Raw genomic sequence first — 16018 nt, forward strand, 5'->3', positions numbered from 1 at the left:
ACCAGATCTTGATCCAGGCGCCCGCCCACCAGGCCTGGGGAAGCTGAGACTTCGGGTCCTGGGAGTTTAAACACGTCACACGATTTTGCAGAAGACCGAGAACCCTAAACCCCCAGGCGGTACCAGCCCCTTGGGGGTGCCCCGCATGCCCCCTCCGTGCAAAGGCCGGGGCGCGACGGTGTAATCGGGCGAGGTCAGAGGTCGAGGACGGAGCGGGCATCTCCGCGGCGGCTCGCAGCCGCGAGCTGGAGGAGGACGGGCCTGGGCCTCGGCTTTCCCCTGTCGTCTCAGGGCCACACTCTCGCCAGGCCGCCCACGGGAGCGCTGGATAACCTCGGGGCCCTGAAAGGATGCCGGGGGTGCAATGGGGGGCCCCGGGCCGGGGAGGAACCCCCACCTGTCCGGGCTTCTTCGGCAGGCCGCGCAGTTTCCAAGTGTGAATGGGGGCGGGTCGCCAGCCAACCGCCCCGCCGACAGGGTCGGGGCCACTCGGGTTTCAGTCCCGCTGCAGAAACCGCTTGAGAAAACAGGAGTTTCTTTCGTTTTCAGTTCAAAAGGGGGTGGGGGGGGAAATGCAAGAAGCGTGAACCCAGAAACGCTTCTGTCAGTGCAGGCGGGGCGCGGGCCGGGGAACAGCGGGAGGAGGACGGGCGGGCGGCCGGCCTGATGCGCGCGCAGTAACCCGCCCGCGCGCACGACGCCGCCGCGGCGCCCAGGCCCGGGGGGAGCGGCCCCGCCGCCCGCGGCTCAAGTCCCGCCGCCCGCCAGCCGCTCCTTCCGCGCTTGCGCCAAAACTGTGGCGTGTTTTTTTCCTCCCCCACCCCCGCCACACCCCACCCCCGTCGCGCCCCGCCCCGGAGCTCGCTCGCCCCGCCCACTTCCCCTCCCCTTCGCCAGCCCTGCCGCCCGCGCGGAGCATTGTGGGACACAAACAAAGTGCCCCCAAACAGGCTGGAGTGAGCCGAGCGGCAACGGCGGCGGCGCCGTCCCGCACGCGCGCGGCGGCGGCTCCCTCCCAACCTCCCCTCCCCTCCCCTCGGCCCCTTCCCCTTCCCCCCCCACGCCAGGAGAACGCGAGCCGTCGCCGCGCTCCCCGAACCGCCGCCTGCCTTCGGCCAACCGCCCCCAACGGCCGTCCCCTCGCTCCTCCCCTTCGGTTCCTCCGAGCGCCGCGGGCGCTTCCCTGCCGCCGCCTCGCACTCTCCCCGCTCGCGGCACGTTGCTGCCGCGCGCCGCCATGCCCCGGCCCCGGGCTGTCCACGGGCCTAGGCGCCGCGGCCCGAGGTAGGGTCCCCTCAGCCTCCCGGGGGAGGAGAGAGGCGGCGAGCCGCGCGCTCCGCCCCCTCCCCCCGGGCTGTCGCCGCCGCCGCCGCCTCGCCGCCTCAGCTGGCGGGAGGAGGAGGAGCACCAGGCCTCCGGCCCCGCGCCGCCGCCCGCAGGTAACGGGGAGGGGGAGGCGAACGCGCGCCCGGCGCGGGCCGGGGCCGCGGCCCCCCGCCGCTTGTCGCCTGTGCCCTCGGGGTGCTTCAGCCCAGGGGCTGACACTGCGCGTCCCCCACCTGGGCGCTGGACGGAAGGGAACGCCTGGTCTTGGTCACCCCCATTTGCTCCGGGGACACCCCACAGGGTCCCCTCAGCGGCGTTTAGTCCTTCGGGGAGGCGACCGGCCTCGGGCCCCGCAGCTGAGGAGACCTCGCCCGGGTCTTGCCCGGGCCGCCCGCCGTTTGCACGCCCGCCTGCCCAGCGCCTGACCCGGGCGGCGGAGGCGCGACGTCCTCACCTGGGCGCGGCGGGGAGCCCCGGACTGACGGCCGCCCCCCGCCCCCGCTCCCCGACCCCCTGCTGCGTTTTCTCTGCTGCTGGAAGGACAAGGAGTGGCGCTTCTTCAAGAAAAAAACGCAGCCACCTGGTTTTCGCCCCTACCTGAGGCTCCGCCGGCGCCCGGGCGGTTCCTGCTGCCCGAGGAGGAAGGGGACCCTGACGTGCGGGGATGAGGACCCCGGCGCTGATGGGGAGCGCGCACCCTCGCGAGGGGCAGGAGTCGGAGCCAGCGTCTAGGGGAAAGCCCAGTAATTGTGTGCCTCACTGGAACTTATTTAGGAAAATGAAGGCAGAAATTTAAAAATTTTTTCGGCTCCTAGGTAGCTGAGTAGATCGGTTTGTTGCGGTTCGGAAGAAAATTCCCTTTAAGTTCCACTTAACTTCCTTACTAGGCTAATACCAGACCTGCAGTTTGCCCAGGTAGAGATTTTTATGGTTTTCCTACGGTGGTCGAGGGTTCCCGCTGGAATTGGATTAAAAGATAGTGTATAAATCTTCCTTTCCCCCGTTACCTCACATGGACCGCCCGTGGGCGTTTGATTCGCCGACGTTTCTTACCGTGGAAGGTGCAAATAGTGAAAGGAATGGGTGCTTACCGCCTTGTATTTTAGGATGATTGCAATTCATTAATTATGAAAAACGTTTGCTTGCTTTATGCAGTGCTGCTGGGCATTTTATATACGTGATCTTATTTAACTCTCGGAACAACCTAACAATTTAGATATTATTGCTTGAGTTTTATAGATGAGACACAGACTTGAGTGATACTAAGTAACTTGCCTTAGGCCATGCACCTAGTCAAGTAACAGGTGAGATTTGTGCCCAGATGTGATTCCAGCGCAGGTGTATTTCTGCTGCACCCTTCAGTGTAGGTGCACTTTAGTCTTCTGGAAGTTGAGGAAAAAATACAATGAACACTCCACTATCTAGATTCAGTGGTTAATACTTTGCCATATTGTTCCCTCTCTTCTCCCTTTTTGTATGTCTGGGTGTGTGCTGCCATTGGAGAGCAAGTTGCAAACATCTTGACGCTCAGATGTTCCAGCACGCGTGTCCAAAAAGCAAGCACATTCTCCTACTAACCCTAGTTATCATAGGTGAACTTCCTTAGTATTCGTTGGGAACCCCCTGCAGCCCCCAGCTGTATTCAGTCAAGATTTGTGTATTGCATTTGGTGATTATGCCTTTTTAAAAAGATGAATACAACCTGCCGGCGTGACTCAGCGGTTGAGCATCTGTGTATGATCCAGGAGATTGAGGTTCCTTTCCCTGTCCCCGCACCTGCCGGGGTTGAGGGCTCAGTCCCCAGCAGGGGGCGTGCAGGAGGCAATGGATCAATGACTTTCATCATTGATGTTTCTATCTCTCCCTCTCCCTTCCTCTCTCTGAAATCAATAAAAAAGTGTGTGTGTGTGTGTGTGTGTGTGTGTGTGTGTGTGTGTGAGAGAGAGAGAGAGAGAGAGAGAGAGAGAGAGAGAATAATACCAATATTTTTTGACAGCTGACCAAACTGATTGTTTTATAGAATGCTCCCACATTCTGGACTTGTCTGTTTCTCACAGTATTATTTAATTTACTCCTCTCTCCCACTGAATTATCTGTTACTGGAAGTTAGGTCTAAAGAAAAGCTTGATTAGCTTAAACTTACTTTGGCAACAATATTTAATAGGTGAGGCTATGTACTTCCTGTTGCATCTAGAAGACAGGTACATAGTATCAGTGATGCTAAGTGTGAGCCCTTGATTAAAGTGGGGACTACAGATATATTACAAAAGTGTGGTTTACCTGTTTGTTACTTGAAGGTGATCTTGAGGTAGTACTTTAACAACACGCAAATACCCTGTTTCGGACTACCTTTTGCTTGCTGATTTTAGCACCCATTGATGACTCTATGTCAGTTATTTCACTGGAGATTTTCTGTAAGGAAGATTTTCTTCATTAACCTGGGGTGAACTAAAGTTCCTCCTAGAAATACAGAGCAAAAGTTTAATCTCTTTCATTATCAATATTCAGTGTAAAGAGCCAGGGAAATAGTCACCAATGGTGGCAAAGGAAATTTTTTTTTATGCGAAAGTACTACTGGGTGCATGAGTTTTAATTAACTTCTTTGATTCTATAATTGTCTCTTTTGCCTTAAATGAAAGTCTTGGTGCCTAATAAAATTAACATACTTGCTTTATCCTGCTATGTGTACATAAAATCATTTCAAAATTACCATACCAATATTATTACTATCAATAAACTTCTGAGTAAAGTTTAAGATTTTTATTTTTTTTTTACATTTTTGTCCTTAGAATTATAAGAAGGATGTAGACTCAGAGTATTTACTGTGTTCAGAAGTCACTTGAAAATACTTTTCTCTGTTTGGTATTGCTACCAAATGATATGGTTCGTTGGTTTCATTTTTTATTTTAGGGTGATTTTTATTTTATTTTTGAATATGTAAAATATGTCCGTGGTTCAAAGGTCAAAATAATGTAGAAGTATGCCTAAAGAAGCCTCACCCAAATTAGTTCATAAGATGAAGTATTTTTACCTTCGCTATAAGTTTTAAAAGATTCCATATTGTCATATATCTTAACTGCAGAAAAATTAGCAGTGGACAAAGTGTGTTACTTACTTGAAGCTCTGCAGGAGCACTGCTTTTAAACTTTGCAGTTAGATTCTGATTCCTCTGACAAAGAAAAAGCACTAAGACTAATCTTTAGAGGGAGCAAAGAAGTAGACTTCAAGCTTGTTTTTTTACAAATTTTTCTTGAAAATCATGTCTTTAAAGAGGCATGTAGTTGGTAGAAGTTTTATGAATACGTCTTACGTATGCCACACAACAAAACTGGCATATACATATGCTGTCTGCAAATATAAAAGGCATTTGGACAGGTGATCAGTGAAGATAGGACATTTTGTTTGCATTGGGCAAAAAAAATAATTAATTGATTATAGAGAGAGAGAAACATTAATTTGTTCCAGTTATTTATGTATTCATTGATTGATACTTATATGTGCCCTGACCAGAATCAAAGCCACACCTTGGTGTATTGGGATGACACTCTAACCCGCTGAGCTGCCCAGTCAGGGCTGGATTGGGCAGAATTTGTTGGAAATTACGGTTATGTCTTCAAATGGGGGTTTAAGAGGAAGGAGCAATGGTTGTCTAAAGTAGACAGCACAATTAGGTAGTTTATTGGCTGCCTGTCACCAGGTGCTAAAAAACAAAACGTGTGTTTTTCTGTGTGCACTACCATTGCATTTGGTAAGAGAAAGGGTATCTATTTCCCTTAGGAAGTCCAGGGAGAAAATGAAGAATGCATGTGCTTCGGACCCATTCACCCTCGTTCTGTCTTTAATCTTAGTAAAAATAGACTGCCCAAGATTATTAGAACACAGGTAATGAGAGAAAAAAAAGACCCCAAACAGGAGCATAGGTCTATATACAGCTAGACCCTTTGTGGTAGGTCGAGTGGACTAAATACGATGATGATGATGACAGTGACGACGATTACTAACTTTTGTTGAGCCCTTTTTAAAAAGCCAGCGCTGTGCTAAACATTTTATACATCATGTCATTTAAATCTCACATTAACCCGTTGATATGTTGCTAGTATCTTATTTAGCAAGTAAGGAGCATGCTCAATATCCAGGTTTCAAACCCACATCTGTTAGTCTTCAGAGTTAGCTCTTAACTACTTTGCTGTAGCTGACAACTAAAAATAACACGTCATAAAAGTGAATGTATTTTCATTTACCACGAATTAAAGAAACTACATGACTGATTTTTGTCCTGTAGCAACACTGAAGATTGCCTGCCAGGAGCCCCACGTGCTCATCATGTCTGTTATATCAGACCTAATGGGCATTTAAAAAGTAGTTAAAACATCAGAAATCAAGTTGAATTGACGGATGGATGGGTATATGATAAAACAAGTATGGTAGAATGTTAATGGTAGAATCTAGGTCTGGCTATTTAGGCATTAACCTGTAAAATTCTTTAAATTTGCTGTATCTGAAAGTTTTCATAATAAAGTGTTGGAGTGATTAAAAATATACTCTTACTATAAAACATTATTGACATTTGTATAAAAACCAATAATATGTTCTCCTCTGTGTTTACAGTGATCTTAGACTTTTATAGTAAGTCTCCCTGACCTTGTAAAGGATACAACTTTTGTCACTGAAAATGGTCAAGCATCAGACCATTGTAAAGGGGTTTCCTTTATTAGTTAGGAGTTCCTAATTAGATAGGTTCCTTCCAACTATCATTTTTAAATATTTTAATAAATATTACACAGAAGGGGTGTGTGTGTGTTTTCACTGTTGTTTTCTGGTATTTTGTAAACTGCTATTGAGCATGCTCTTTATACAAGCTTTATGGGCTGTTTTGACTTTAAATGCCACATTCATGGCTGAAACAGTTTTCATGTACCTCAAAACAATTGCTTGAAATTTCTCTCCTGTTAAGCCAAAAGGTACATTAGTTCTTTTTTGTTCTTTTTTTTATTATTAAATATGTTGCAGTGATACCGGTTTTCTTTGTTCTTTATATTAGAAGTACTTCACCCCATTTTAGGCAGTGAGCCAGATATCTCTAGATTCTTAGTCACCAGATCTAAAATAATGATTGTATATCTGCCTTTGAAAATATAAAGATACATTAGATTTATATTACACTTCTGCTTGAAGGGCACATTGAGTATTGCATTAATTTCTTCACTAACATTATTATTAGTGCCAAGGGTGACCTTAGCCAGCACATTTTTACATAACTGATCCTGGAATAAATCACTGACTTGTATCATCCTCATATTTCACAGTGATAATTCTCTCTTATAAGAGTGAAAATTGGTGGATGAAACATTAATATCGCACTCTTCTTGGAGAACATCTTCCTAGTCTCCACACTGAATGTTCTTCCATTTTAATAATTTTCTTATAGCTTTAAAAAATACCTTAAAGTTACAAATGTTTGATACCCAGTAGTTTTCAATTTGAATAGTCTATGTTGCTGTCTTTCTACAGGTATTAAATGGTATATTTCTTTATGTTGGCGTGATTTGCTGTTCATTTGGTTGGATAGTTTCGATGCGTTCAGCATAACTACAAACATCTTGGGGAGAGCATATAACCTAGACCATGAATCTCTGGAATTAGGATTTTGTGGAACTACTTACTCTGATTTCTGAAGCAACTTCAGATAATTCATTTTTTAAATGATGTTTCTCTTTAATTCAGTTCTTAATCTGCTAAGTATTTGATCCTAGCCTACTCTTAATAAAAAAGCACATTCAATACTACCCACTGTTAAATATTTTATTTGTGCTTTTTGATAAAATTAGGAAATTCTTGCCCAAACAAAGAAAATGAAAGGATTTTCAGATACTCAGGCATACTTACTTTGCTTCCATTTCATTTTTCTCTTTTACTGGGGGTTACTGTTTTTTTCACCCACTTTTACCTTTTTCTCATTTTTACATGTTGACTCTCTGGGTTTTACTTTTTCCTTGGCTCTTTGCTTTTCTTCCTTTTTGCTTTGGATTTTCCAATGTGCGCATTTTCTTTTTGTGGCTTTCCATTACTGTATGAGGACAGTGTCTTTATCTGTGGTGTCTTTTATGTGCTGTATAAAACTATACAAACCAAACGTCTATGAGAATTATTTTTATATACAGGAATCACTGCCTCTCTGATTTTATTTAATATGTGAAAAGCACTTTTTTTTTAATGCCTAATACATATTAAGTACTATATAAGCACTATTAATTATTGTTATAATTTTTTAGAGACTGATCCAAAGCCACTACATTCTTTTGACAGTTTATTGAGATAGAACTCAAAAACCATAGATTATTGCCACTACAAATTTGTGGTCTTTGTGTTCAATTGGGTTTTCATTGCCTCCTGGCCATCCTATTTCTCATGTTTCATTTTCCTCAAAATTGTACTTTATCTTGTTTCTTTTCAACCATCTACCTCTACCTATAATTTCAAAGCTATCAGACAAGAACTTGTACTGCTTCTTACCACCCATCTCTAAACTTAAGTGTAACTACACCCTTCCTTTTCTTTTCTGTCATGGGTCTCCTTCCGTTCACGGCCAATTCTTTCCCTCGCACACTGAATCCAACTCCTTTCTACCTACCCAGAGTTATGCTATCAGTTATCATCTGTTCCTGTATCTTTAACATTTCTTTCTCCTCCAAGTCTTTTTCCAGCAACAATCAAAACATTCTTTATATGCTTTACCACAATTTAAAAACCATCTGGTGGGGAGCAGGGAATGTCTAGTTTCTCCCCATTTTATAAAAATACTAGTAACCTCCCTTGAGCCCTTATTTTCCTCCACTAACCTCTATCTTTAGAACCAAACTTCTTACGACTGAATTGTCTATACTCACAAGTTTCACTTCCTCATTTCTTCATACTCTTTGTCTTTTGCAATCTAGCATCAAACTCTGCTACCTCTTCCTTGTGTGCTCTTATAAGGTCATCGGTAACTCCGGTGGCTAAATTAAATAGACTTTGGTTTGTATCTTATTTGACCTTTCAGTAGCATTTGACACTCCTTGAAACACTCTGCGTTCAGGTTCTGAAACATTCTACCGTCCTGCTCATTCTGTGTATCTCTCTCCCAGGTTTTCCTTCTGCCCCCCCTCCCTCATTCCTTTTTTTCCTTGATCAGTCTGGCTATTGTGAGTAATGCTCCTATGTACATTGGTGTACAAATAGACATTCATGTGCCTATTTTCAATTCTTTGGTATATATACCCAGAAGTAGAATTACTGAATCATGGTAATTCTATTTTTTGTTTTGTTTTTGCAACAAAACAAAACAAAAAATATCCTCACCTGAGGATATTTTTTCCATTGCTTTTCAGAGAAGGGAAGGGAGGGAGGGAGGGAGAGAGAGAGAGAGAGGGAGAGAAATCTTGACAGTTTGCCTCCCTCGCCTGCCTCTACTAGGGGTAGAGAGCAAACCCACTCAAAGTACATGCCCTTGACCTGACCAGGAATCAAACCCGTAACCCTTTGGTGTGCAGGCTGACGCTCCAACCACTGAGCAACACCAGCCAGGGCATTAATTCTGTTTTAATTTTGTGAAGAACCAGCATACTGTTCTCCATAGTTTCAACACTCGCATTTCCATCAGCAGTGCACAGGGATTCATTTCTCCACATCCTTGCTCACACTTATTATAGTGTGTGGGGGTTTTTTAATAGTAGCCGTCCTAACTAGTGGAGTGGGGTAGGGTGGATAGGGTGTGGTGGTAGGCCATTGATTTTCAGACCTTTTCATTCATTCATTCGTGTGTGTGTGTGTGTGTGTGTGTGTGTGTGTGTGTAAACACTTTAAGTACTGCTTTAGCTGCATTTTTTTAAATCCTCACCTGAAAATATAGTTTTTGGGTGTGTTTTTTTAATTGATTTTAGAGAGGAAGGGAGAAAAAGAGAGAGAAACATCAATAGGTTGCCTCCCATACGGGCCCCGACTGGGGATCTAAGCCAAATCCTAGGTATGTGCCCCGACTAGGAATAGACCCCAGAGCCTTTTGGTGCATGGGACCGTGCTCCAACTGAGTCATCTGGCCAGAGCAGTAATGTATTTTCAGTACAACTCAGTTAAAAATACTTTCCAATATCCCTTCATCAGCCTGTGGATTATTTAGAAGTGTATTTTATTTAAAATATTTGGAGTTTTCTTGATAACTCGAAATTTCTAATTAATTTCTAATTCTTTTATTGTGAGAAAACATATTCTTTATACATTCATTCCTTTAAAATTTATTAAGATTTGTCTTACGGCCCAAGCATATGGTCTGTCTTGGTGAACATACCATGTTGCACTTGAAAGGAATGTGTATTCTGTATTATAAATATCAATTAGGTCAAGGTGTTGTATTATTCAGATATGTCTTTACTGATTTTCCTTCTGCCCAATTCTATCAATCATTGAGAAGAGTATTTGAATCTTTAACTTATTTTGGATTGACTTTTTTCTTAATTCTCTCAGTGTTTGCTTCTTGTATTTTGAAGCTTTATTGTTAGGTACATGTACATTTATTGTTATAGACCTGGGTATCTCTTGTCCTGTTTTTTTACTTGAAGTCTACTTTATCTGATACTAAACCAACACCAGCCTTCTTATACTTACTGTTTGCATGGTTTATCTTCTGACATACCTGTGTCTTTTTATTTAAAGTGGGTTTCTTATAAAGAGCATACGTATACTTGGGCATGCTTTTTTTAATCCCAATCTCTGCCTTTTAGTTGATATGTGTAGTCCATTAAAATGTAATGTTTTAAATTTTACATTATCTTGAAAAGCAGACATGTATTAGTTTGCTAGGGCTGCTGTGACAAAGTACCACAAAGAGGGTGGCTTAAAGAGAAATTACTTGTCTTATAGCTCTGGAGGCTAGGAATCTGGACTCCAGGTGTTGGCAGGGTGGGTTCCTTATGAGGGAAGGAACCTGTGAGGGAAGGGTCTGTTTAGGTCTCTCTGCTTCTCAGAGTGCCTGGGCTTGTGGCAGCAGAACTCCAGTCTTCCCGTGGCATTCTCCCTGTGTGCAAGTCTGTCTCCTAATTCCCCTTTTATGTAAGGATATCCTAATTACCTCAGTTTAACTTGATTACCTAAGTAAAAAGCCTGTTTCCAAATAAGGCAACATATTCAGGTACTGAGTGGAGGCTAGCACTCCAGCATATCTTTTAGGGGGAACACGGTTCAGTCCATACCAAGACACATTTAGGGTTGACAGCAGTCTGTTGGGAGAACCCACTGTAAACTTGTGTGAATACTTTAAAATATACACAGTGGAACTCTTCAGTGCTTGGTGTGAACACTTAAAAACTCTTTAGGGAAAAAGATTTTAAATGGTAACTGACTAAAACTGACTTGAATTTGACTTGTTCATGTGAAGGATCCAAAGAATGACTAAGATATGCCCTTTCTTCAAGTTTTCTTTCTATTAATAATTATTTCATGTTAATAGCTGACATCCCTTAAGTACTGTGATTGAATTCTTATAAATGGTGGCATCATGGTGGAGTGGGAGAAGGGACTGGGAATTTGAAATTTTTAGTCAGACCTCTGTTCAAATCCAGGTTTTATTATTTATAGGTCTGTGGGCAAATTAATTTAACCTTCTGTTTCCTCATTAATAACTGGATTTTTAAAATCTTTTTTTCTCAGAATTGTGAGTCCAGAGTGACATAAAGACATTCAATATATATTAACTTATTTTCCCTTGATATAGAAATTAACAATCAGCATGGCTCCATAGCTACCAGCAATGAGAGGACATTATAATAGTTTAATGTTACTGCTTTAATTGAGTTATTGTTTAACTAATTTTTCTTACCTGGAGGTAAATCTTAGTCTCTCTTCTCAAAGTTCTAAACTAGAAAGAACTTCTTTATGTAGTGAAATAGTTGAAATCTTTATTTGATTGGAAAAAGGCTAGTTACAAAAGTAAATTATTTTTTAATAACTCAGATATAGTAACCCATTTGGAATGCTTCCTGAAAACTTAATAAACACTTAAGGAAGACCCTTGGAAAGTAAACCATCATCAAATAAAGATCGCATACACTTTTATTAGTGTCTAGAGTAAGTAGAAGTGTGTTCTGAAAAATGAGTACTCATGTGAATCCATTCTAAAAAGTGTGGTTCCTTTCATGAAAAGCATATAGATATTTGTTCTGGCTTAGATTGACAAGAGAGTGACAGGTTTTCTTAGAACAAAATTTAAAATATTTGGTACTGTAATATTTGATTGCCATGGCCGGGATTTCTAGCACTATGTTGAATAAGAAAGGTGAAAGCAGGCATCCCTGTCCTGGGAAGCACCTTTAGTTTTCCTTTTGAGTATGATGTTAACTGTGGGTGTGTCATATATGGCCTATATTTATGTGAATGTATTTCTCCTCTACTCCCACTTTGCTGAGAGTTTTAATCATAAATGGTGCAGGATTTTGTCGAATGCTTTTTCTGCATCTATTGAGACGATCATGTGATTTTTATTCATTTTGTTGTAGGTGGTGATCACATTAGAAAATGTAATTTTTTTGAAAAATATGCTGTGTTAACATGTAATGGGCTTATTTTTTAATAAATCCGTTTTCACATTTCTAAATTTTAATTCATAATATGGTAACAATTAGTAGACATTGTTGACATAAACAAAAGTTGTTCGGGATTCCCAGTAAGTTTTAAGAGTATAAAGGGGTCCTTAGACTAAAGACTTTGAAACCTTGCCATCTAGTGTTGCTGTTCCTCTAACCACATACTCAGACGTTTGTCCATTTCACGAGTCGTTTTTCCTTTCCTTGTCATTTGCTTGTTATCTTCATATGTTGCAGGATTTGCTGTGGATATTTCAGAATCATACTATTCAATGATTTATCCCGTTCATGGGGCAAATTCATTCTTTCTCATTGTTTATTAATATATTTAGCTCTGTGTTTTATTTTAACCATAATTACCTCTGTTTAACACTTTTAGCATTCTTACAATTTTTAAGCTTATTGATTATGCTGGATTTAATAATATCTGTAACCACCTCAAAACAAAGCACAGAGAGAGCAAACTAATGAAGACTAGAGAAAGACTAAATCACCTTGAAAGACCGTTATTGTCATCTGTTGGTGGTGGACATAACCCTCTTCTCTGGAGAATGACTTTGATTTATCAATAAATATTCATAGGTAGGGAAGTATCTAATTTTTCTAAATTTGCCTGTGAAGGGAGAGTAGCTAAGGGAAGATTTCCAGGTTTTGAAAGGAAGTGAGAGATGGTGAATCAAAAATGAGTACCAGATTTTAAGCTCCAGGTGGCTGGGCAATTGAAAGCCATTAATAGAATTAGAAATTCTGCAGTGGAGTATAGTTGAGAAGAAAGAATTTGAGTTTATTTTCAGATGGTTAATTTGAAAGATAGCAAACACATTCAGATGGAATTGTCTAGCACACTAGCTAGTCATTAGAGGCCCAGAATTAAAGTTCAGGAAGGACAGTGGGGTTAGAGATTAGAGATGAACTCAGCCAGAGGTGATAGAGTCTGAGATCTGTCAATAAGTATACTTCATCTATTACTCAGTACTGTATCATATTCTTGTATATACTGTATGCTAGGCACTGGGCACTTGCCATATACGGACACTCCCTCACTTACATGACTGACTTAAAATTTTTCAACTTTGTGATGGTGTGAACATGATACGCATTCAGTAGAAACCATACTTTGAATTTTGATCTTTTCCTGAGCTAATGATAATGCAGTATGATACTCACGGGATGTGGGTGGTTTTTCTAGGTTGTTTTGCAGCAAATACTTGAGCTAAACAGCTAAGACTCGGCTTTTAAAGTTCTGGCCCAGTAGCAATTTCTTTTTTTCAAACATCATTTTGTTATAGAATTTGCTTGACTTTCTGTCATTTTGACAATTTAGAAAGGTATTTAACAAGTCATAACCTTTCCCATCCCAATCTGTTTACTTTTATTTGTATAAAAGCAGCTTGTCACTTTCAGGATAGTTGATTACTATTTTGAATAGATTGAGTATGAGTTACAGAAACAGTAAGATACATTTTATTGTAATGAGAGCAATTGTTTCTGTATGGAAACAGACTTATTCTTCCACTATTGTCAGATCAGTGGAAAGAATGCTTGTCATAATTTAGGAATACTGGCTCCAGGTCCTGTTTTTAACGGATTTTTGTACAAAGCAGTGGACTTTAAGAATCAGGTAAACTGGACCTCACTCCCGTCTTCCATTAAGTTACTGACTTGGTTAACCTTTCTAGGCTTTTTATAGCACAGTATCTAGCACCTGATAAGTGTGTGTTGCACTAAACTTCTCTTAAACTCTAAAATACTCTCCTAGTATTTCTTTCAGCTTCAAAAATTCAAATTCTTTTATTCTATTTCTGAGGGTTTTTCCCAGTTGCAGGGGGGGAAGTTTTGCCTCTTTACAGTCTTTTCTTCCATCCTTTCTCTCTTTAACCCCTAAGATAGTATTCAAACCATGAATAATAATATCTATAGTATAAGAGAATGAACACTCTCAATCTGAGTCATACCTCACAGTCTGACATACGGTTCCTCTGGAGACACTTAATACAGTATTGTCTATCAAAACACAATATTTTTCCATACTTGTCTATATCTTCAAAGACCTAATTCCTAAAGTTGCAATAGGAGGAAGTCCTGTTCTTGAACAACTTTAGTCAGAGCTCTCAAAGGAGCAGATCTTACCAGAGGTTTTGTGATTGGTATTTTTTTACCAGTTTTGAGTTAAAGCTAGAGCTTAAAGAACAGGGCTTCCAAAGCTTAATTGCCACAACTTACTGTAAAGAACAATTACTAATGTACACTACCATGATTAGCTGTGGCAACTATAAATTATTGAAGTACTTGTCATTGTTATAATTACCTCAGTTTCATTTTATCCATGAATACATTTATAATGAGAAGGATGAGTGAGCAAGTGTGAGTTGTACATCCATATTGCTTATGAGCAAGAATGATAGTGAAAAATTTGCAGTAATGTAATATACAATGTAATTCAATAAATTTTACCTACATATTTGCTGCCTTTTAAATATCTGTGGGCTAGAGAATCAGAAGAAAATCAAGATTCCTTCTCAGTATCAAAGCTCAATTTTTTTTTATTTCAGAGCGAGAAAGTGAGAGAGAGAGAAACATCGATGTGAGAGAGAGAGACATCGATCGGTTGCCTCCCATATATGCGCCAACCAGGGATCGAACCTGCAACCTGAGTGTGAGCCCTGACTGGGAATTGAACCAGCGCGACCTTTTGGGGCACTGGACGATGCTCAGCCAACTTGGCCACACTGGCCAGGGCTCCTTCGTATTTTATTTGATCACCCAAAAATGCCATTTGTATTGGAAAGGCAGGATAAATTCTTTATTCTTTCCAATTTTCAAAAAATAATTGCTTGGTTCAGTAGCATCTTTTTTTTAAAAAGTTTTTTACTTTTTTTTTTTATTAGTTTCAGGTGCACAGCATAGTAGTTAGACAGTCATATACTTTACAAAGTGTCCTCCCTAATGTTTGCAGCATCCGAGTGGCACTATACATAGTTATTCCAATGTTATTGACTCTATTTCCTATTCCATACTTTACATCTCCATGACTGTTTTGTAACTACCAATCTGTACTTCCCAGTCCCTTCACCTTTTTCACCCAGTCCCTTAACCCGCCTCCCCTCTGGCAAGTACCATTTTTTAAAGTTGACAGATTAGCTTTTTCTTTTATTTCTAGTATCATGTGAACTCTTTACTTGAAACACACGTCATGTGTTTCAGTTTATTGTTCCATTTTTGGCCACTTGGAGCCTCTTTAAATTGACTTGAGTTTTGACACTCTTCCTAAGAATCTGACAGCCACCTTGCGAGATCTCTGTTAAGATGTTCCTGGTGGACGTTTAGTGGCTCAGAAGTGTAATCAGCCATTTCTCTAAGGACTCATGGTTCCTTTTAGTGGGAAATGGAATTCGAAAGCCAGTCAGGGTGCTAGGGATATTTATTGCTGAAGATTAACTCCATTTTGAGTTCATGCTGATGCTTTCAATTCAAATTCAAGACTATTAAATTTAAATTTCAACTTTTTCACTTTTTAAACCACTGACAATGAATAGGTACAGGCATTTTAGATAACCAAATTAGGTAGAAATTCCATGGCGTATATTTGCCCATTTACATATTTTATTGACTTTTGTGGGTGTGCTATGCTCAGTACTGGACAGGATCAAAAGGTAAATTAGGCACCATGAAGTGTTTTCACTGAATCCTTTGTTCTGCCTGCTCTAAGCTGCTCACAACTTGCATTTCTGCCCCTCTTCCCCAAACATTCTTCAGATGTCTTCAGCTCCAACTTCGAACAGAATGAAATTTATCAGAATATTTCTTTCCATTCATTATTAATCTCTACCAAAATCGGTTCTTCCTCTTGTTCTCTATCTTGTTTCGTGTAAGCACCGTGGACTTGGTCATCCGAGTTGGAGACCTAGAGTCAGATTCTTCTCTCCTAGCTGCTCCCCCACCCCATCCCCAGTACACAGCCATGCTCATGGGTGTTACCTGCTGTTCTCGTATTTTATCCTGCTTTTCCAATACAGATACTATCCTCACGGTCATCCTCTTGGTCCGGTTTTGTCATATACTTATACTGCTGTAATAGC

At 41.4% G+C, this 16018-nt stretch overlaps 1 protein-coding gene across 2 annotated transcripts in view; it reads left to right on the forward strand.

Moving 5' to 3' along the window:
* The first annotated feature begins 1423 nt into the window (after positions 1-1423).
* The window catches only part of ZBTB44 (zinc finger and BTB domain containing 44), a 43289-nt gene continuing 28694 nt past the window's right edge, over positions 1424-16018 (forward strand). The window contains exon 1 of one of the 2 annotated variants that reach the window (XM_087828532.1): positions 1424-1439. The gene's annotated coding sequence lies outside the window, so the exon portion shown is untranslated. The remainder of the gene's footprint in view (positions 1440-16018) is intronic. The other variant, XM_087828531.1, reaches the window with a different exon arrangement.

The sequence above is a fragment of the Miniopterus natalensis genome, chromosome 20 (assembly GCF_054644295.1).
Source record: "Miniopterus natalensis isolate mMinNat1 chromosome 20, mMinNat1.hap1, whole genome shotgun sequence".
Classification (NCBI taxonomy): Eukaryota; Metazoa; Chordata; class Mammalia; order Chiroptera; family Miniopteridae; genus Miniopterus; species Miniopterus natalensis.